The sequence below is a fragment of the Dermacentor andersoni genome, chromosome 7 (assembly GCF_023375885.2).
Source record: "Dermacentor andersoni chromosome 7, qqDerAnde1_hic_scaffold, whole genome shotgun sequence".
Lineage (NCBI taxonomy): Eukaryota > Metazoa > Arthropoda > Arachnida > Ixodida > Ixodidae > Dermacentor > Dermacentor andersoni.
The window spans coordinates 60,340,569-60,362,379 of NC_092820.1; the positions used below are offsets into that span (position 1 = coordinate 60,340,569).

The window sequence follows — 21,811 nt, forward strand, 5'->3', positions numbered from 1 at the left end:
CTTTAATTCGAACGGCATTCGGGTCCATATGTAAGTTCCGTGGTGGGTGATGAATGCTGTTTTCTCGTAGTCTTGGGGTCTCAGGCTCACTTGCTAGTAAGCGCACTTAATGCCCATTGTGGCGAAGTAGGCACAGCCAGCAATGTGCTGAATGATGTCATCCACCATTGGTAGGGGGTGCACAACCTTGATCGTACGTTCATTAAGTGGAATGTAATTCACACACAAGCGCTCCTTTTCACTGCGAGATACCACGACGACTGGGAATGCCCACGGGCCCGATGCGGGGAGGATGATATGTTGAGCAAGAAGCTTATTGATTGGCCTTTCGAGGAATAGCCTCTCTTTTAGCGTATATCTGTAAAGGGTGCGGCTGTACGGCACAGTATTGGCAGCCAATGAATGTGATGTTGAGTGTCTGTAAAATGACCAATGTCATCTCCATGGCGAGAAAATGCGGCATTGTTTTTGGTCAGTATGTTAGCAATGGCAGACTGCTGTTCAGGAGAGAGCTGGCTGCTTAGGCTGGTGGAAGTTCGGGGTGGATGGTTACAGTCACCGTAGTGCAGACTTGTAGTGCGGCAGTGCTGCTGTGCAAGGGCAGTCTTCGCCGCCAAAGGTTGCCAGCGAGGTTGTTCTGGCGAAGGTAAGCGTTCTGGTCGTAAACAGTCTTGTGATGTTGCTTCTGTCGGCGCAAAAAGTTTTGAGCGGGCTAAAATGACGGCATTGGCCATTTGCGGGACCAGACGCTGAGTGGCTGGATGTTGTAGCTGAGTGGGCTTTGGTGCCTGGAAGATCAAGCGAGTTCGCGCCGCCAAAAATTAGTCTTCACCCAGAATAAGAGGTAGGACGTTGTTCTCCAGAACTGCTGCCTCTACCACACCAGTGATAGGGCCAATAGTTATTTCAAGGAGGGCGGACCCAACTGTTAGCGCTGTACCACCTCTAACGACGCCAAGAGGGTAATTAGTCATTTGCAAGAGCATTGCGGAAGGTAGGATGGCTTTAGAAATCAATGTCACGTTTGAGCCAGAGTTCGGATATGCTTCGTGTTCTCTGACTCCTGCAACGGCCGCCGTGAAGAATCGACATTGATGTTGGGAGCCTTCAAGTTTGTCAGGCATACTGTGAAAGGCCTGTGGCTGTTGGGCATCAGGGATGGCTGACGACGGGGTCCGTGGTGCCCTGTTGCTACGCGAGGGACATGCCGGCGCCAAATGCCCTAACTCATTACACTTGTCACAGATTGCTTTTGCGATGTCCTGGCCGCTCCGAAATGCTGGGGCCTCATAGTGTGCAGAAATGCCTGCGTATCTTCGTTCTCGTTGTTCCTTGGGCAACTCCGAAATGCGCTGTCTTGGCTGTGCTGTTGTAGCTGTTGGCGGAGCTGGTGGCTGGAAGTTATACTGCTGACTTCCTACATTGCCACTTTGAAATGAACGAGGGGTGGCTTCTGTGGAAGCACTAGTTGCTTTACGCTTGGCCTGTAGTGGGCTTGTTGAGTGCGGTTGTCTAGGCTTGTGCACGTGGACATGAAGTCACGCACTGTTGGCCGCCTATTAGCCGCGATGGCTGCAATGGCATGCGGTTCTTGAAGACCTTCTAGTACGTAATCAATCTTCTGGGCGTCGGGGAAGCTTTCAATCACCCGCAGCTTTGCGTAAGCGTACTCTTGTAGGCTCTCGCTTGGGCCCTGTCTGATCTTTATCACGCGTTCCTGCCACTCGATGAGGGTCAGCTCCCATGAAAACGTTTCCTTCAAAACGGCGCTCCACGTTTCCCAGGTTGAATGGTGATTTAGAAAAGCGAGGTGCCAATTCCGATCTGTGCCTTTCAGTTTACTTGCGGCAATGAGCGGGTGGTGGCGTCATCCCATGAGGCAAGCTACTGTACCTGGCGGACGTCATTGAGCCAGACATTAACATTTTCTTCTGGGGACTGATCAAAGTAAGCAATCGATGACGACAGGTCTGGCAGTGTGGTAACTGTAGTGGAAGGGCGCGGCAGCTGTTGAAACAGAAGTGCCAGACTTTCGAGCGTCGCGGGACCAAGGGTCAAACTTTAGTTGCTGGCGGTACCCGCCCTCCACGCTTGACCGTGGCCTTGCCTCACGGCTTTGGTGAATATCGGCTTCGAGGCGTTGAATGAGCTCTTCCTTAGAGCCGGTGCTCTCTAACTTGCGTCGGGCCGCGACATGGTCGTTGAGTCAAGCTCCTCCCTAATAATCCCTGGCATGGTGCACCGCAAAGTGAGGCTGGGCGCACGGGGAGACTAGGCGAGTAAGCGCTAACACACCGGTTATGCGCGGGATTCAAGTTAGTTCTGGGCTAGTTGTCAACATTCACGGCACTATTCATATGACGGCCGTGCTTTTCTTTTGATGCGGAGTTGACACAGACGAGCGGTAAGATGGCAGGAGTATCTTCAGGCGTGAGTCTTCGGCTGCGTGAGGGCGTGACTACAATGGCGAATGCGGTTGAAAAGGCGTACTGATCGTCGTTCTTGCGCTGCCGTGGCTGAGTGGCTTGGCAGAGGTTCGGGGTCGACTGCGCCAGCTGTGAGGCTTGGGCTGGACGCAGGAAGACTCGCATAGCAGGGAAACGGTTTAATGCTGCTTAAGGTATACATATACATTATAACACACCGACTGAGCACTCCAGCGACTATGGCTTGACTGACTCGCCCATCGCGGGCGAACAGCAAAAACAAGGCGAGGCTCCCGGAAACGGAAGCAGGGAAGGTAGGTGACGATGTCGGCGCGGCTACTCGCTGCGCAGGACACGTTGCGCCATCTGTAGCAGCTCACACCAACTCGGCCAAGTGCATCACATCACTCACAGTATCAATACAAACTGATTTCCATGAACATCTACTCTATGCTTTAGTAATACAAATAATTATTCTTAAAGTACCGTCTATGATGATTGCATTCGCTTCTCTTGTGTGTCGACATTTTCTCGCAACTGATACAACATTTACAGCTTGCTTACCGACACGAATGCCTTGACTGCCCACATCGGTCGAAGCAAAACGTCTTGATGCACCGCAAGCAGTTGCACCACGGAAACACGCAGCAGAGCAGCCAGGGCGAAGAACTTTTCTTGTTTGGTGACTACAATAAAAAAGTGCACGCAAGCAAGAAACGATTACACGTAGTGAGCTACAGCTATTGAACGTTCAGTTCCGTATTCTAACTGAAGTTCTTGCCGTATCGGATACACTATGCTCTCAAGCCGGTACAAGCGCCAATACAAGTGCGCACTTAAATGCAGTTTTATTATAAGCTTTCAAGGCAATTGAGCAAGAGGTTAGGAGTGTCACACAGAAAATTGCGATCGCGACCGAGCCGATCGCGCTACCATTGAAATCGATCTTAAAAGATAGGTGATCCTTTCCCCCTTCGTGCGTCATTTTTGCCCTAAATAGTTGCTTACTGACCTTTTGAAACAATATTTATGTTCGCGACGCCGGCTTACCACACATCATTTTAACACCTACGTAATGCAAACCTAATAAAATTAAAATGGGCTTACCTCATGAGCTAGTTACGAGCGCGCGTACACTGTTGACCATCCGCTGAGAGCAGGGTATCGCGTGTCCAAGCGCATACGTTCACGCGAACTCAGGACAACTTCAATACCGCAGCGTGCAGAGTTTTGCAGACGAAGTGAAACACATTCAGAGCAAATATCCCCGCGCTATGACGGCACATGACGAGCGCACAAGCGTACACCGCACAGCGACAAATTCGGAACTTTGCCAATTCGAACATGCCGAGACTCAAGCAGCGTAAGCATCCATTCCCAGGTGAAAATATCCCAAGTGGTCGCACTTCCCAATTGGTCCCCATTGGTGAACTGGTCCCCATGGTGAAATTCCCAGTTGGTTGTGGTCCCAGCTGGGACCAGTTGGTATTGGTCCCAGCCCTCACTGGGGCCATCTGGAACCAGTGGGCACTATTACTGGCAGCAGCTCCATACATTCAAGGTGCCCATTGACAGCCTTGCATTCAGAGCTGCTGCTAAACAAGGGCAATTAGTCCACTTCATTCGTAAAGTTCATTTATTAACATCCTACGGATCGAACTTTTCCGTTCCTTTGGATTTTCTCGGACAAGAGTTTTGTTATTGAGGCCACAGTTGCAGTGGTGTCTTCTCCTTTCAATTGACCCCAGTAGGGAACCTTGGCTGCAAAAAAAAAAAAAAAGGCACAGCAGTGCGTAAGGTTCAATAATGTTGGCAAAATGTCAAGAAAATTAAGATTTTTATAGAGACAAAGCCAAAATCTACATGATGTGCCATTATAGACATTTCAAGGTTACAGGAATCTATATATAAAAAGCAAATATTTCCATTATTTCTTTGACAAGGTATACTTTCTTTAGGGGTAAGTGGCTGCTTCGGCAGCTCCCCAGCTGCTCTTTGCTTGGGTGCAGCAATGCCACTCACACTCCTGATGACAAGGCGATCTGTGCCACATATCGCTTGAGCGGTGTCTTTGCATACAAGTGTTGGTTTTTGTTGTTTAAAATTTTTGCTGCTTGGCTTGCAGAAACAATCACACCTTCTGCCAGATGAAACTGAAAGGAACAAAAAACATCCATGCTCATATTGTTCGACAAGAAGGATCTCCCTAAATGAATTGTGCAACCGGCTGTCCTGTCTAAATTTCTCTAGTTATGTAATTTTTAGAGCACTCAGAGAACCGAAATAAAAGTTCTGGAAGGAAGGATGTGCAATGCCGCTGGGTTGTGCGTGCTTTCATTGACTGAAAAAGGAAAGCAGGGTTTGCTCATCAGAAATGATGTTCTTCGGCATGCCCACCAACCTTCAGTTTTAGTGACTAAAAAATTAATTATGGGGCTTTACATTGCAAAACCACGATTTAGTGGAGGACTGCGGAATAACTTGGACCACCTGGGGTTCTTTAACGTGCACCTAAAGCTATGTGCACGTGTGTTTTCGTACTTTGCCCCCACTGAAATGCGGCCGCCGTGGCCGGGATTCGATCCTACAACCTCGTGCTTGGCAGCCCAACACCATAGCCACTAAGCAACGGCGGTGGGTCGTTTCAGTGACTGAAACGTCAGGGAGTAAACTTCAGTATAATGATAAGTAAAATGAAAACTACTGCTATACAAAATGGGTGAATACGGTTTAGGCAGCATCCATTTTTCGCATCTCGTTATGACAGAGACACCTTATGGGCTGTTCGAAAGGCTAGCATACCAATATTACCTTTTGAACCACTAAACATGAAAAGGAATGTGAAAATAGTGTGCAATGGTACTCAGTGATCCATCAGGGAAGTGTACAAAGTCTTTCTAAGGCGCTAGATAAGAATAAAAACAAACAAATCTTTGAGACACCTTTAATGCCACTGTGTGTGCAAATAAGTGTTTTAAAACAAGCTTAGCATTGAAATAATGCTATCTAGACACAATTACATTCGACACAAGTAAATAGCATGGCTGCTATAAGAAACAAGCTGAGCTATACAACATTTAGAGAGTAGAGAAAAAAGTTATGCCAATTATTTCGGCATAAAAATGAAACATTTGACGAGTTGCTTTATGAGTGGTGGTATGGGTGGCTCAAGGCATATACATTTATTTGTTAGATACATAGTGCATGTGAGCACTCAGGGAAGAGTAAAGCAAATGTACTTGTCACACAGCAAATAGCATCAGAAGCAGGATTAAATGACCCTGATGGAGTTCGCTAGAACAGTCTAAAGCATACTAATATTTTTGCATTCACGAAAGCATTGTTCAGAGAGTATGGGAATAAAAGAACGTACTGAGTATGCCAGGTGTGTCCCCCCTAGGGCGTTGTGATTATGAAAACGCCAGTCATAATCTGTAATCCCAGAGCGCATGCTAGTTAATTGAAAAACGCACTATTAAACTTATGTGCTTGAAAATACTTAAAATTGCAGGGTTTAATAGAGAGTTTTAGATGAGGGGGACGCAAGTGTTACGGCCCCCTAAATGTGGAGTGGGTCACGAGGAATGCTGTAGTAGTGGAGGGCTCTGGATTAATTTTGGTCACATTGCCGTTATTTGGCGTGCACCCAAAGCACGGTACAGGAGCACTTTTACTGTCCTACACACTAAACAAAAACGGGAGTAAACCGCTCGTCCTGTATCGCATTCCCGTTCCTGATATTTTTTTTACTACGTACCAGTCGAGGTAAAAATTTACTACCATGCTGACCAAGTTTTATGTATGTAGAAACGAGAGTAATTTTTTAATCTGTGTTAAGGTTTTTAGGGACGATAGTGGGACTACATTTTTACTCCCATCACGAAGTTCTATCGGCTATTCCTGAGAGTTATTTTTCAAGCCCATTTGCGAGTTTCTTGGGTCTGATGTGAGAGTATTTTTTTACCTCTTTCATTAACTTTTCTCAGCTTTATCTGATAGTAATTTTTCAAGTCCATTCTGGAGTTTGTTGGAGGTGATGTGGGATTACTTTTTTACATCATTCATCCAGTTTTCTAGGCTATTCCTGGGAGTTATTTTCAGGCCTATTCTCGAGTTTGTTGGTACTGATGTGGGGGTATTTTCTTACCTCGTTATCAAGGTTTCGTAGCTCTACCTGAGAGTAATTTTTCAAGCCTATTCTGTGGTTTGTTGGAGCTGATCTCGGAGTATTTTTTTACCTCGTTCATCAGGTTTTCTCGGTTCTTTCCGAGAGTAATTTTTCAAGCCCGTTCTGGAGTTTCTTGGGCCTGATGTGGAAGTATTTCGAAGACAATTGAAAGATTACAAGGATGATTTCATGGATCCCAAGCATGAGTGATTGTTTATTAGTTCTGACATGTTTCTCATAAAAAAGTCAGGCATGAGTTAATCATCACAACACTATAGCCTTGTGAAATGCTGTGATAAGCATAATAAATATTTGTACTAATACACAGACTGGGGCTGGTAACTGCCCATTAGATCTCTCATAGCAAAATAAAATACATCACAACGCATTCAATGTGCAATCCCACTAAAGTACAGTGAAAACAAGCAACATACAATATAAAATCTAACTGATAAATGTACAGTCAGTACTACAGACGTTCACATTAAACCCACTGAATATGCAGGTCATTCCTTCAAACAGGCAGTTGTCCAGACCCTGGGTGTGCAGTGCGTTCAATGGATTAGTATGAACATAACTATGCAACATAAAAATATTGCACTTAAGGCCAAATGACATCTGCTGCTAACGGCCACTACTGCCTCAGACAAAATGAAACAACCATGTGGTAAATACAGCAAGCATTCGTACTATCACATTAGTGCCGGCAACTGCCCACCACATCTGTCACGGCAAAATAAAAACTATCACAACACATTCAAGATGTAGTGAAGCTAAGTCAGTAGTAGAGATGTTCACATTAGACCCACTGAATATGCAGATAATTTCTTCAAACAGGCAGTTGTCTACAATATGCGCGTGCAGTGCATTCAATGGATCATGAACAATACTATGCAACATAAAAACATTGGACTTAAGGGCAACTAGCATCTGCTGCTAATGACCATTACTGCCCCAGCGAAATGAAACAATCGTGATAAATACAGCAAGCATTCATACTATCACATTAGTGTCGGCAACGGCCCACCATATCTTTCATTGCAAAAGAAAAACTATCACAACACATTCAAGATGTAGTGAAACTAAAGTACAGTGAAAATAAACAAGTGACACAATATACAAAATCTAACTCTTAAGTATTTGCAACAAGCAAATGAGAGGGCACTAGAGATTATCATTAGACCCATCGATAGCATACTGACCTTCAAACAGCTAGTTGCCCAAGACATGGGTGCACAGTGCGATGAATGGATAGTTAGGAAGAAAACTGCAACAACCCTGAGTAACATGTTCTATCAACTTTCAAACTTTCTAAAAAATGACCTCACTCAGATAAGGAAAGTGGTGGTTGCTAATACACACGACAAAACATATATGTGAAAACAGCCATTAACGGATACTAAAGCCCCTCCATACACGTTTCCGCCGACCAGGTTAAGTACCGCCAACCTACCCTCCTTCTCCACGCTCCTCTGCCACTCACCCCCTTAGCTTCCGGCATCAAGCGGAACTTCCGTAGCTGCAGCTTCCTGTTCCGAGTGGAAGTAACGCTGTTTTTCTTAACATTGTTTACTTTCGCGTCGATGGAGAGGCTTTAATTGCACCAGCTGCGGTTTAAACTGTGAATGCGATTCCATCCAAGTACCACCGCCTATTGTAATCAGCGATCTGATCGTGTTCCCTGTTTCGCGTCAACCTGTGACGGGTTGTGCCACGAGAGACAAAGTACAGTGGAATGTAGTGCCTGGGCGCTTGGAGACCACTGCCGTTTTTCGTACATTTAGAAAACAGCGACCGCGAATTACTACTTCAGCGGAATACAACAGTTTTCGCCTTTGCATTCTTCTCATGGTGACTCCCACAGCTCTGCTAAGCACGCGCGGGCGTCTCACCATCGGCAGTCAAAGCGGAAATTCCTGCAGCACAACTCCAGGAAGCGGTAACGCCGGAACCGGAAACTTTGAAACCGGAAATGCCGGAACCGGATTTGGTGTGAGGGGAAAAGGCGGCGCACAACAAAGGTTGTCGCTACTTAAGAAAGCGGCAGTGGCGCGTGGATGGAGGGGCTTTAACTGATACCACTTCCCCTTGTGCTCAAAGAAAATGTATGCAGCCCTTTTTCCACGCAAGAGGAACATCTTGCACAACTGTATAGCAGTACTTATGGGTACAAGCCAGATTTCAATTTCGTTGCCTAAAAATTGTAGTTCTTCTTAGATAGACTAAAAGGTAATTGAGTGTGTTGCCCTTGTCTGTTTCTAGGCATGCAGTTGTGATGGATGCCATATGCTTGTGTGACAAATTGAACATAGTGCTATAGGTACGACTACAAGGATGTATATTTTTAGCTGCCCTCAAACCCCTTCATGTTGCCAGTCAGCATCTATGGTGTATCTTTGTATTTCTCATCTAACACTGTTTACACACAGAAGGCATGTCTGAATACCACACCACCTTATTCTCCACAGTTACATTAAAGTGAATGAGTTGTGACAAAGTGTAATGTGAGAAGTCCATGATAAAGAAAAAAAAAAGAAATAAACATAGCTAATTCAACTCCCCCCTGAATTACCAATTTCTGGGCCATTAAGTTTTGCATAATACACTTGTGGTGATTAACACAGAGCCATGTTGGCCTAACCCTAGTGGCACAGGACATCCTTCAAATTATCAGCTCGTACAGAACCATTGAGCATGCTGCTGGTGCTCTTGCCCCCGCTGAGAATACCTGTGGCATACTAACACACATTTTGTTGCTAAAGATCCATTACAGAGATAGTAAAGAGAAACAGTAAATCATTTTAGACTGATAAAACAATCATTCAGAACTGTATTCATGAACATTGTGGCAATAAGCGGATTAATAGATGAGAAAATGAAGATTTAACTTTCATTTTTCAAGTTTTATGCAGTGCCCGCACATCAGTGTGGAGTCATACTTCAACTAAGTATATTCTTTGACACCTTTACAACAGAATTCATCAATATTGACCAGTAGAACATTAGCTAGACCCGCACAGACACCGTCAAATTCCATATCACAGCGAGCTGGTGCAGGAATTATAAGGTGGTGGTGGCGACACCAGTTTTCGTTTTTGCAAGTTATCTGGCTTATCAAGCCAATTCTCATGGTGGGAGTTGTTTTTTCGGTGTTGTGGAAGAATGATTTAATAAAGCTCAAATAAATTTTCTCTTTCGTGTCCCTTTAAAGCAAACACTGTGCTACATGGCTTGGGCAACCTGCCAGCCAGAGAACCCACGAGTGCTTTTGTTAGGCAAAGTAATTTTTACAGAAACTTTCTCGAGGATATGCATCTGAAAATTTTTTTGCCTAGCAATAGTTCTTGTAAAAATTGACTAAATCCAACGTTTTCACCTGCGGCTTTGTGTAGCTCAAATCCAGAAAGCAGTGGTCAATAAATGTCAAAATCCTGTGGGCCTTTTTTGAGTAGATAACGTGGAAGACCCAGAACGAAGCGAAAAGGCAGGCCAGGCCTGCCAGCAGTGACGATGTCACAAACAATCGCTGTGCATCCATGTGTAGCGCCTCCCTTCAACCTCTTCTTTTGTAAAAGGAGCCTTAAGGAGGCCCCCCGCGAACTGAAAGCCTGAGTTGTTAGCATCCAGGCGCAGCCTCTTCAGCAGGCCCTTTTCAACATATACACCGTCGCCGATGTCTACCTGTGAAACAATAGAACAAGCACAGATTAATTTTCTACACTTTCGATCAAGGAAAGGTTAGGAAATAGGGTAAGGTTTGCAAAAACGGAAGTAGCTGCTCCTTGTTGATTCGGTTTAAAGAACAAAGTGCCCTTACGTATACCATACATGCGTTGTGCTGAGCCGTGTACTTTCACCTAAGACTGGAAAGTATTGAGAACTTCAATGCGAAAGAAAGACATTCATCTGCCTAGCTCTAAGCAAATGCATTCCACCCCTTGGCACAGAATGAGATCTGGTGCTGTTCTAGCGATTAGCAGACATTGAAAGCTTCAAGCCTGATTTAGTATTAGGCCAAGGGTCAAGCTGTGCTCGATTATAGTCGGATACAACTTTAGAAAAACAGGGGCGTTTACTCCTCCGAGGCGGATGCACACGAGCATCCACTAATGGGTGCGCACTCTGGACTGACGTCATGCGCCGGACGGCCGGTGGCCCGCCGTCGGAGAAGATGGCCGCCCGGGCTTCGAACTGGGCCAAGTCGCGTCAGCTGTGCGCGTCAATGCCTCGTCAGAGTGAATTCCCAAACTGTTTGTCATTGTCTATCATACCGGAAATATTACTGCGAGCTTACGATGCGGCATCTGTGCCGCGTGCGTTTATTCTAAGCCGTGATCCGGCGAAGAAACATTGCAGCAAGCATCGCTGATGCTGCGCTACGCTTTGCCTGAAAACAGTATGCCTCGGTGACTGCTGCTAACACACATGCTGCCTGTTTGTTCCATGTCTTTTTTATTTCGCTCCCGAGTGAAGTTAGGACGAGAAAAGTTTGCCAAAGTCTGGTGCCTGCTGTCAGCGGCGGGTGAGTTCGTGTACCGTGTCGCTGCATTTTTCGTCGGACGGGGTGAAGTGATGGAGCAAAACCATTCTCAGGAGAAATTAGAAAAGCGTGCGCACGTGAAACAAACCTACGAGCGTCTCAACAGAAAATATTTGCAAAAGAAGCCTCCAATGCAAAGATTTGTCGCCGTCAACTTAGCGTGAATGATCGTTGTCAACAGTGAGATAGCCGAGCGTCTAACGGCGGCGTTCGAGCATTGTGTATAGCACCGTCGATTCATTTCTTTCCAAAAGTGCTCACCGCGCACGCAAGCTGTAGAATGCGTGCTGTGGCAGAGTCACACATAAGTTGTGTTGCCAGCGTTCCTGCTTCCATGCGTGTTTGCACATACTCATATTTGTCCTTTTATTTTATATTAGCATTTGTTTTTTCTAGTTTTCTTTCAGCAAAGTCTACACATTTTCATTAGCCAATCTCATTCAAAGCACTAACTCCTGTACATTGCAGGACTGGCCTCTTCCATCTCCCCCGCAGGGGCGTCTGCGTGAGCAGGCGTTTGGTGTGTTGCGCCACCACGTACCCGAGCACATGAGGGTTGGACCCTCCCGCGTGTAGCCGTGCGCGGCTTAGCCGTGTCCGGGGAAAGGGGGATCCTGGAGGTTGAGCCGATGCCGGGTGTTCGGACCTTTAAGGCCCCCCGGCGGAGGCAACACACCTCTTTGGCCTCTGCTTCACGTAGACGGCACCCCCGGACTGACCCACCCGGGGGAAATCGGTAGTTGCCTTTTCCTGTCTCTCTCTCCCTCCAGTCTTCGTCTTTCTCTTACTTTTCGTCTTTCCTGTCTTCTCCTAGCTTCCGCTTACTTCCAATTTTTCCAGGCAGCAAGGGTTAACCCTGTGTGAATAACCAACCTAGGTTATCTCATATTTGGTTATAGTGGTAATGTACAGCTGGCGCTTGCAGGCCGTGTCTCACACGCCCTGCAGCGCCCCCTTGTAGGACTCCACGGTGGGTGGCTGGCGTTACTGCCGAAATTACAATCTCCTATGGCTACTTCCTTTCCCCTACTACCTGATCGCTCCCTGAAGAGGGGGCGCACCGATGATGTCTTAGAATTTTTCGCCCGTCAAAAAGAAACTTTTCCACGCTTCCACGTAGTCCACTCCGAAACACCAAACAAACCCGTACGAACAATCTCACCATTTCTCGTGTCTAAGTCTCTCACCCAAGTTTTTGGTACAGGTTACAAAGCATCCAGAATGGCAAGCGGTGATCTCCTCTTGGAGCTCCGAAACAAGAAGCAATATGAGAACCTACCGAACCTAGTATCATTTGGCGACGCCAAAGTGACAGTAACTCCGCATCGTACTATGAATACCACCCGTGGCGTAGTCTCCGATGATGATCTCTTGGAGCTGACTGAGGCTGAGCTCTTGGAGGGCTTCAGTGAGCAGAACGTCGTCAACGTTAAGCGAATAAAGATGAGGCGTGACAACAAGGAAATACAGACCAAACATTTGATACTAACTTTTGGCACAAGTGTCCTGCCCGAGTCCATCGAGGCCGGGTATATCAAGCTCCGTGTTCGGCCATATATCCCTAATCCCCTGCGTTGCTTCAAATGTCAGCGTTTCGGTCACAGCTCTCAGAGCTGCCGAGGCCGCCAAACCTGCGCTAAATGCAGTGCTAATGAGCACACTTCTGAATCTTGTGAAAACTCTCTCCGATGCGTAAACTGTGAAGGTGAGCACGCTGCATACTCGCGGTCGTGCCCATCTTGGAAAAAAGAGAAGGAAATAGTTACGATTAAAGTAAAAGAAAACATAAGTTTCAAGGAGGCACGCAGGCGGGTATCGTACCTGCCCAAGAAAACCTTTGCCGATGTGGCGCGTCAGGGGGCAGCGTCACAACGGCCTCCGGCGGCTGTCCGACCCACAGGCAGTGAGTCGGCAGTTACGCCATCTGCCCCCGCGGCGGTTGCAGCTAGCGCTGCTCCGTCGACCCAGAATGAGGGACCACCGACCCCGAAGGTGGCCGCCGCCGAGGCTGTCCCAACCTCCCCGGCCCTTTCCAGCGCTGGCAACAGCCGGCGCAGCCAGATCCCTCAGGGAGCCCCATCGACCTCCGGGCTGGTGGGCGCAGGGGTCTTGCCCTCCAAGGCGGGACTCTCTCGGGAAACATCTCGCTCGCAAGAGCACGTGTCCGGCGCCTCACAAGAGGCAATGGACACTACACCCATCCTCAAGGCGCACCAAGCGCCTAAGGAGCGTCGAGGTTCCCTCGAACGCTCCAGAAAGAACAAAACCCCTATTACAGGGCCTCGAAAGGGCTCTGTAATCTAAGGCATCACTCCCTTTTCCGTACACACAGCACTAATTTACATTAAATATGGATACACAAATCATACAATGGAACGTCAGAGGTCTCCTTAGAAACCTTGATGATGTACAAGAACTGATCCACCAACACAATCCAAAAGTGCTGTGTTTACAGGAAACACACTTAAAACCACAACACACAAACTTTCTACGACCGTATGTCACGTTTCGGAAAGATCGCGATGATGCTATCGCATCATCGGGCGGTGTTGCCATTTCTATCCATAAGAGCATTGCATGTCAACTTTTACAGCTACAAACGCCTCTCGAAGCAGTGGCGGTTCGAGCTGTACTCCTAAACAAACTCATCACCATTAGCTCTCTTTACATACCCCCACATTACAAATTAACGAAACATGAATTCCAATCCTTTATAGATCAATTGCCAGAACCTTACGTTGTACTTGGCGATTTCAATGCGCACAGCTCCCTGTGGGGCGACTCTCGTATAGATGCGCGAGGTCGTCTTGTTGAACAGTTCCTTTTTTCCTCTGGTGCGTGCCTTCTGAATAAGAAGAAACCCACATATTACTGTCTTGCAAACAATACCTTTTCTTCAATAGATCTGAGCATAGTTTCTCCGTCCATACTGCCTGAACTAGAATGGGAAGTTACGAATGATCCTTACGGAAGTGACCACTTCCCCGTACTACTAAGAACACTTAAAGAATACGAATATCCACCACAGGCTCCTAGGTGGAAGATTGACACAGCAGACTGGGAGAGGTTCCGAAACTTAACTAATATATCATGGGATGACATGTCTTCTTTAGAAATCGACGCTGCTGTGGAGTACTTCACAGCCTTTGTAATAGATGCCGCATCTAAATGCATACGTGAATTAAGCGGCTCGGCATGCAAACGGCATGTCCCGTGGTGGAACAATGAATGCAGAATCGCACGTAGAAATCAGAACAAAGCGTGGGGGTTGCTACGCGCTTCGCCCACTGCAGAAAATCTTGTCAACTTTAAGAAAGTAAAGTCCCAAGGCAGGAGAACCCGCCGACAGGCTAGAAGAGAAAGTTGGGAGAAGTTTTTATCAAGTATAAACTCTTATACAGATGAGGCCAAAGTATGGAACAAGGTAAATAGAATTATAGGGCGACAAACATATTCCCTTCCTCTGGTAAATACACAGGGCGATACACTGCAAGATCAGGCAGACTCACTTGGGGAGCACTTTGAGAGCGTATCAAGTTCAAATCATTATTCGCAATCCTTCCTGAAATATAAGCAAATAGAAGAACGTAAGCCACTAACAAGAAAATGTCGAGAGAATTAGCCTTACAACCGTCCATTTAGTATTGCCGAATTAAGAGCTGCCCTGAGCGCATGCAAGAGCTCCGCACCAGGATCTGATAGAGTCATGTATGAAATGCTCAAAAACTTACACAATGACACGCAACTTACACTACTCACACTTTTCAACACCATCTGGAATGCAGGGTACCTTCCAACCGCGTGGAAGGAAGCCATTGTGGTCCCTGTTTTGAAACAAGGCAAAGACCCTTCCTCAGTGGCAAGTTACCGCCCGATAGCCCTCACAAGTTGCATTTGTAAAGTGTTTGAAAAAATGATAAACCGGCGACTCATTCATTTCCTTGAACAGAGCAAAATGCTTGATCCTTATCAGTGCGGCTTCCGAGAAGGGCGCTCCACAACTGACCATCTTGTACGTGTAGAAGCAAATATTCGGGACGCATTTGTGCACAAACAGTTTTTGTTATCCATATTCCTAGATATGGAGAAGGCGTATGATACGACGTGGCGTTACGGAATCTTAAGAGACTTGTCGGAAATGGGCATCCATGGTAATATGCTAAACCTCATAGAAAGCTATTTGTCCAGTCGTACATTCCGGGTAAAAGTCGGTAATGTACTCTCGCGTCCTTTTACGCAAGAAACGGGTGTACCCCAAGGAGGCGTGCTCAGCTGCACACTCTTCATCGTGAAGATGAACACGCTTCGCGCTTCATTACCACCGGCAATCTTTTATTCTGTCTACGTGGACGACATTCAAATAGCTTTCAAATCGTGTAACCTCGCAGTCTGCGAGAGACAGGTACAGCATGGCCTGAACAAAGTGTCAATGTGGGCAGACAAGAATGGGTTTAAGATAAATCCTAACAAAAGCTCTTGTGTTCTTTTTACAAGAAAGAGAGGACTTATCCCAGATCCTTGCATAGAACTGCGTGGACAACAGATACCTGTAAACAAAGAACACAAATTTCTAGGTGTCATACTTGACTACAGACTCACCTTCGTCCCCCACATTAAACATCTCAAAGAAAAGTGTCTAAAAACAATGAACATAATCAAACTTCTATCCCAGACTACGTGGGGTAGTGACAGGAAGTGCTTAATGAATCTCTATAAAAGCCTCATTCGATCACGACTAGACTATGGCGCCGTGATTTACCACTCTGCCACCCCGAGCGCACTAAGGATGCTAGACCCAGTCCATCATCTAGGAATCCGACTGGCCACTGGCGCTTTCAGAACGAGTCCCATACAAAGTTTATATGTCGAATCAAATGAGTGGTCACTTCATCTGCAGAGAACATACATCAGTCATACATATTTTCTGAAGGTCCACTCAAACCCCCAACATCCCTGTTTTAGTACCATTAATGACATGACATGTGCTACGCTCTTTCGCAATCGTCCGTCCGTAAGACAGCCTTTCTCGCTGCGTGTGAGGGAGCTTAGCGGGGAAATGCACGTTCCACTCCTCGAGCTTCGCCTAATGCATCCAGCCAGGCTGCTACCTCCTTGGGAGTGGCAGCTCATACAATGTGATATATCGTTCGTGGAAGTCACAAAGCATGCCCCAGAGATTGAAATCAAGATGCATTTCCGGGAACTCCAGCACAAATACTCCTGCACGGAGTTCTACACAGACGCATCAAAGTCACACGACGGGGTATCCTATGCAGCCGTCGGTCCATCCTTCTCGGAATCCGACGTACTGCACCCGGAAACTAGTATCTTTACGGCTGAGGCCTACGCACTGCTGTCGGCCGTAAAGCATATAAATAAATCACAACTCCAGAAATCAATTATATATACGGACTCCCTCAGTGTTGTGAAGGCCTTGATGTCTTTCTGTAATCACAAAAATCCAGTATTTAATGAGCTCTACTCCGCACTGTGCAAAGCATATATATCTAACCAACATGTGATCATATGCTGGGTGCCTGGACATAGGGGCATCGAGGGAAACGTTCTAGCCGACCAGATGGCCACATCAATCTCATTGCATGCAGTTAATCCTACTGCTTCGGTCCCTGTCACAGACCTGAAGCCTTTCTTAAGAAGGAAACTACGAAAGCATTGGCAACGCATGTGGGATGAAGAAATAAATAATAAACTGCATGTAATAAAGCCACAGTTAGGTTTTTGGCCTCCTGTGTCAAAATCCCGCCGTACAGATGTCCTATTCTGCCGTCTAAGAATAGGGCACACTTTTGGCACACATAACTTTTTACTCACGGGAAACGAGCCTCCAACCTGTGGTAGATGCGGGGAGAGGCTGACCGTCCTCCACGTCCTACTGGAGTGTCGGGAAGCCGAATCCGAAAGAAAAAAACATTTTCTCGTAGCATACCGGCACCGCATCCCCCTTCATCCTGTTATGTTACTTGGTCCAGAACCACTCTTTGACAGCAACGCCGTCCTAGGTTTTTTGAAAGATGTTGTGTTGCATGTTATAAGCCCCACACGTTCGTAGCGCTTCCTCTCTCCAGAGGATGCCGCTGCGATAATTATTTTGAATAGCACATGCCTCTAGGCCCTTGTGGTTCAAGGGCTCTGGCGAGGCAGTAGTGCTGTAAGCAATTTACCATCTCGCATATTTTAAACAATGCATCATTCTTTCACGATGGATTTTAATGTTCATGATATTCGTCATTAGTCATCGCCATAATTTTATAGTACATAGATTTTACGCTTTTACAGCGACTATTTTTAGGCCACTTTACAGCCAAGTCACATCTTCCATAATACATCGTTAACACTACCACCTGTCATGGCGCTCTTTGGCCAAACCTGGCCCTTGCGCCAAAAAACTCCACACATCATCATCATCATCTTCCATCTCCTTAAAACCATTCTCACTGGTCTACCTCGTCTTCTCAATCTCCCTACTCGCTGCGTTTTCTGTCCTTGTTTCTTGTGTTGTTGCTGCAATGTGATTAACTAACTTGCTCAAAACAAATTTTGATCGCCTATCAAAACAGAAAGGTTTAGAGATACATTTTTTTTAAAAGCGTCATGTGGGTTGCACAGTAACTTTGCCTCTTACCTCTGTTCATGTTTATGCGTCAGTGCATGTGGCAGCTAGCCAGAAGTGCACATGAAAGGCTGCATATTGTGAAACACCTTGCTATGATGTTGCATTTTTCATGCATTCAGTCTTAGTAAACAAACGGTTTCGCTGCCTATCACACATGATGGTGAAAATTTTCAGCACGAATAACAATGTGCAGTGGGGTTTGATTTCTGTCTGACGATTTCGCCGTTGCAAAGACATTTTTCAGTGAATGGAGCCCAGCAAAGCAGTGCACTGAGAGCTTTTGCAACTTGAACCATTTATTACTTCACAAATGACATTGTCTGAACCTGGCCGTTGATCGACATGCCGATGGCTTGTGAATTATATAATTGCCTCAAGAAAACACATTCAACTTCACTCAGCATTTTTTACCACAAACATTGCTAGCAGAGCTATTCAGGGTGAATAATTGTGCTTACATTGGTGTTACTTGCCCGGTCAGATAAACAAATACAACAATGGCTGCGGTATGACTGTGATTTGACGTGCAGACTGCTAATGGTGCCTTTCAAGCGTGCCCTTGACTACTGCTATTAATAGCTACCCGCCTGGGTATATTGGGCCTAATTAAGCTAATGATGTTTGATAATTGTTCTCTTATTCGCATTACTTGCCTGGGCCAGGTAACTAAAATAAACAATGCCACCACATGAATGTGTGTTTGCATGCAAGCTGCCAACAATGGCTGTCATTCTCGCATTGATTGCTGCCGTTTCGCCAACAGTGGCGACGGCTTGACTGTGCTTTGACGTGCAGACTGCTAATGGTGCCTTTCAAGCGTGCCCTCGACTACTGCTATTAATAGCTACCCGCCTGGATATACTAAGGCTAATTAAGCTAATGATGTTTGATAATTGTTCTCTTATTCGCATTACTTGCCTGGGCCAGGTAACCAAAATAAACAATACCACCACATGAATGTGTGTTTGCATGCAAGCTGCCAACAGTGCTGTCATTCTCACATTGATTGCTGCCGTTTCGCCAACAGTGGCGACGGCTTGACTGTGCTTTGACGTGCAGACTGCTAATGGTGCCTTTCAAGCGTGCCCTCGACTACTGCTATTAATAGCTACCCAACTGGGTATATTGGGCCTAACTAAGCTAATGATGTCTGATAATTGTTCTCTTATTCGCATTACTTGCCTGGGCCAGGTAACAAAAATAAACAATGCCACCAGATGAATGTGTGTTTGCATGCAAGCTGCCAACAGTGGCTGTCATTCTCGCATTGATTGCTGCCATTTCACCAACAGTGGCGACGGCTTGACTTTGCTTTGACGTGCAGACTGCTAATGGTGCCTTTCAAGCGTGCCCTCGACTACTGCTATTAATAGCTACCCGCCTGGATATACTGGGCCTAATTAAGCTAATGATGTTTGATAACTGTTCTCTTATTCGCATTACTTGCCTGGGCCAGGTAACCAAAATAAACAATGCCACCAGATGAATGTGTGTTTGCATGCAAGCTGCCAACAGTGGCTGTCATTCTCGCATTGATTGCTGCCGTTTCGCCAACAGTGGCGACGGCTTGACTGTGCTTTGATGTGCAGACTGCTAATGGTGCCTTTGAAGCGTGCCCTGATGACTGTTATTTGATGACAGGGCCCGTCATGCTCATAGGTGGCTGCCCAATAGAGTATTTTGGGCCTTCTGACATTGCCATTATTCATCTCAACGGGCTGGAAAAAACAGTAGGGGCTGCACAACTGCACGCAAATCACAATGTGCTTTGGCGTGCAGGCTGCTAAGAGTGGCTGTCAATTTCATTCACGTTGCCTACTGCTTTTTCGTGTGAAGCTGGACAGTGGCTGCCCAAATGAGCATTTCGGGCCCCACATAGTTATTCAGGGTTAATAACTGCATTTGCATTCAGATTTTCCGGCATTTCAGCACGTTTTCATGCCAACGCTTATATTGAGCACTATCTGTGCAGGACGTTGCTTTTTCAGAATTGGGCTTCCATTAAAAGGAATATGTCATCAAATGAACCGCTTATTTATTTGAGAGGTCACGGGAGAATGCTTGGCTGCTGTGCTTGACACACAGTACACCGCTTCAGTGATGGGAGATCCATTTTTGCGTTTGCCGAGGTATGTGTGGCTGGCAGGAGGTCTGGACCTCGCTTCACGCAGAGTCAGAGACGAGGAGAGTTTTCTCGGCGAATAATTCTTTATACAATGTTTACATGTCGTCATCGTTATCAGGACAGAGACCAACAGAGCAGCTGCAAGCTGCTTAAATAACACCCCTCAGTCCCCAAATCCCCCAGACGGTCCTCAAGGACGAAACAAGGTCGAGAGAGAGAGAGGGTCCGGGCAGCATCCGGGGACCTAACGCCGCTCTCGGTGGCCGGCGCTTCCTTTGACCGCGCTGCGGCGTCAGGACGATTTGGCGGTCGGTCAGAATGGTGCGCCGGGCAAGTTTTATGGCCCGCATAGAACAAAGGTAACCAACTGCAAGGCACCGGGTCGAAACACGTCCCTCTTTTGGAAACTGTCCCAAACACAGCGGGAGTCGTTTGTGGTGCGGGCGCCGCCGGACAAACGAGGGGGGGGGGGGAGGTCGCATTGCTGCCGGGACGGGGAGGGGCCAAATAGCAGTCCGTGATCCGGTGGCTGCTTCCGTCGTGGACGCCGTGCAGCCGCGAGGAAACCCGAGCCGTGCACGTAGGCGTGTGTCCGAAGCAGGCAGGCACCATGCGGGGATGATTGCTGCCTCCACGGTCGACAAACCATAGCACCGGCCTTCCGTCAGGGAAATCCCAGGGCACAAACATAACACCATATACGCTTCGAGAACTCGTTAGTGATCTTCTCGATCGTCGGTATCTCGTTGTGGTGAAAGAAATCGTGCACACGACCTCAGCGCACACGTGTCCTACTTCGTGCTGCTTCTTCTTTTCTCCACATTTTGTGGGCGTTTTCACGAGGGCGTCGACAGTTTGCCACCCGAAATATGCGAAGCTTTGACCTCCCTCCTCACCTTTAACACGGTGCTTTCGCTGACACTGAGCATCTTGGGTTTGTAATGGTTGCGATAAATGCATTGTTTTATATAAGTACTTGTTCAGTAGCAACTGATTCATTTGAAGCTCCGAACAGGAGTAGTAAATGTGCCATGTACATGTAAACAAGCGCAAATGCCATGCAGAGTTGCTCTTTGTACTTTTGCCACTTGCAATGAAGCTAAAGAGCAGACGACGGGCAGCGTTGTGGCAGGCACAGGGTTATTTTTCTGTCGCGATCTGGCATGTGCTGTAGCACATGAGAGCTCTACTAAACCAGTCATCAAAGTCTTCATTTATACCGAGAATTGCGCGTTTCCGAAGCACGATTCTTTGAGCGGGATTATTTTAGTCGCGGAGCCAATCGGACGTCGCGCTTCGGTCATCTGGGCGGGGCCTCCCCTTTTTTCTAAAGTTGTATCCGACTATAGTGCCGCCCAAGTGCTCGAGAACTATTGAACAAGACGCAATTGTTTTCGATTTACTGACTGCACTTGGGTGTAAAGCTTTTGTCTGAGAAATGAATAAACCACATACACAAGCAGCATTTTCATAGTTAGCACAGTCTTTAATAGGTACTGATACCTTCAATTTAGAAAGCCCTGTATATTGGGCCTCATCGAACTAATTTCATAAAAGGTTTGGCAAGGTAGAAGCATAGAATTTTAGAGTCATTAGAAGACAGGTGAAATGAGTTATTTATTGCAATTATTACTCAAATTTAAAATTTAGACCACTCATCCCAATGAGAAATTGATGCAAGCAGTTTGTACATGCCACATAAGCATTTAGATATCAAAAATAGGGATTAGAGAAAACCTTCCCTTGGAGGTTCATTATTGCAAGCAGTCATGCCCTCGAGGAGAAATAACTTCTTTTTCTGTAGGCAGAAATGAGGCTCGAGTATTTTATTGACACATATATATGCCCATGCATATATGTTATCTCTGTTGTAAACCTTTTTTTCATGTATATGCAAGGCGTGTGTGTAACATCTCAT

At 46.5% G+C, this 21,811-nt stretch overlaps 1 pseudogene; it reads right to left on the bottom strand.

The window, feature by feature from the left end:
• Window positions 1-1,417: 1,417 nt before the first annotated feature.
• Window positions 1,418-2,591, bottom strand: LOC140219572 (uncharacterized; annotated as a pseudogene).
• Between the last annotated feature and the right edge of the window lie 19,220 nt (window positions 2,592-21,811).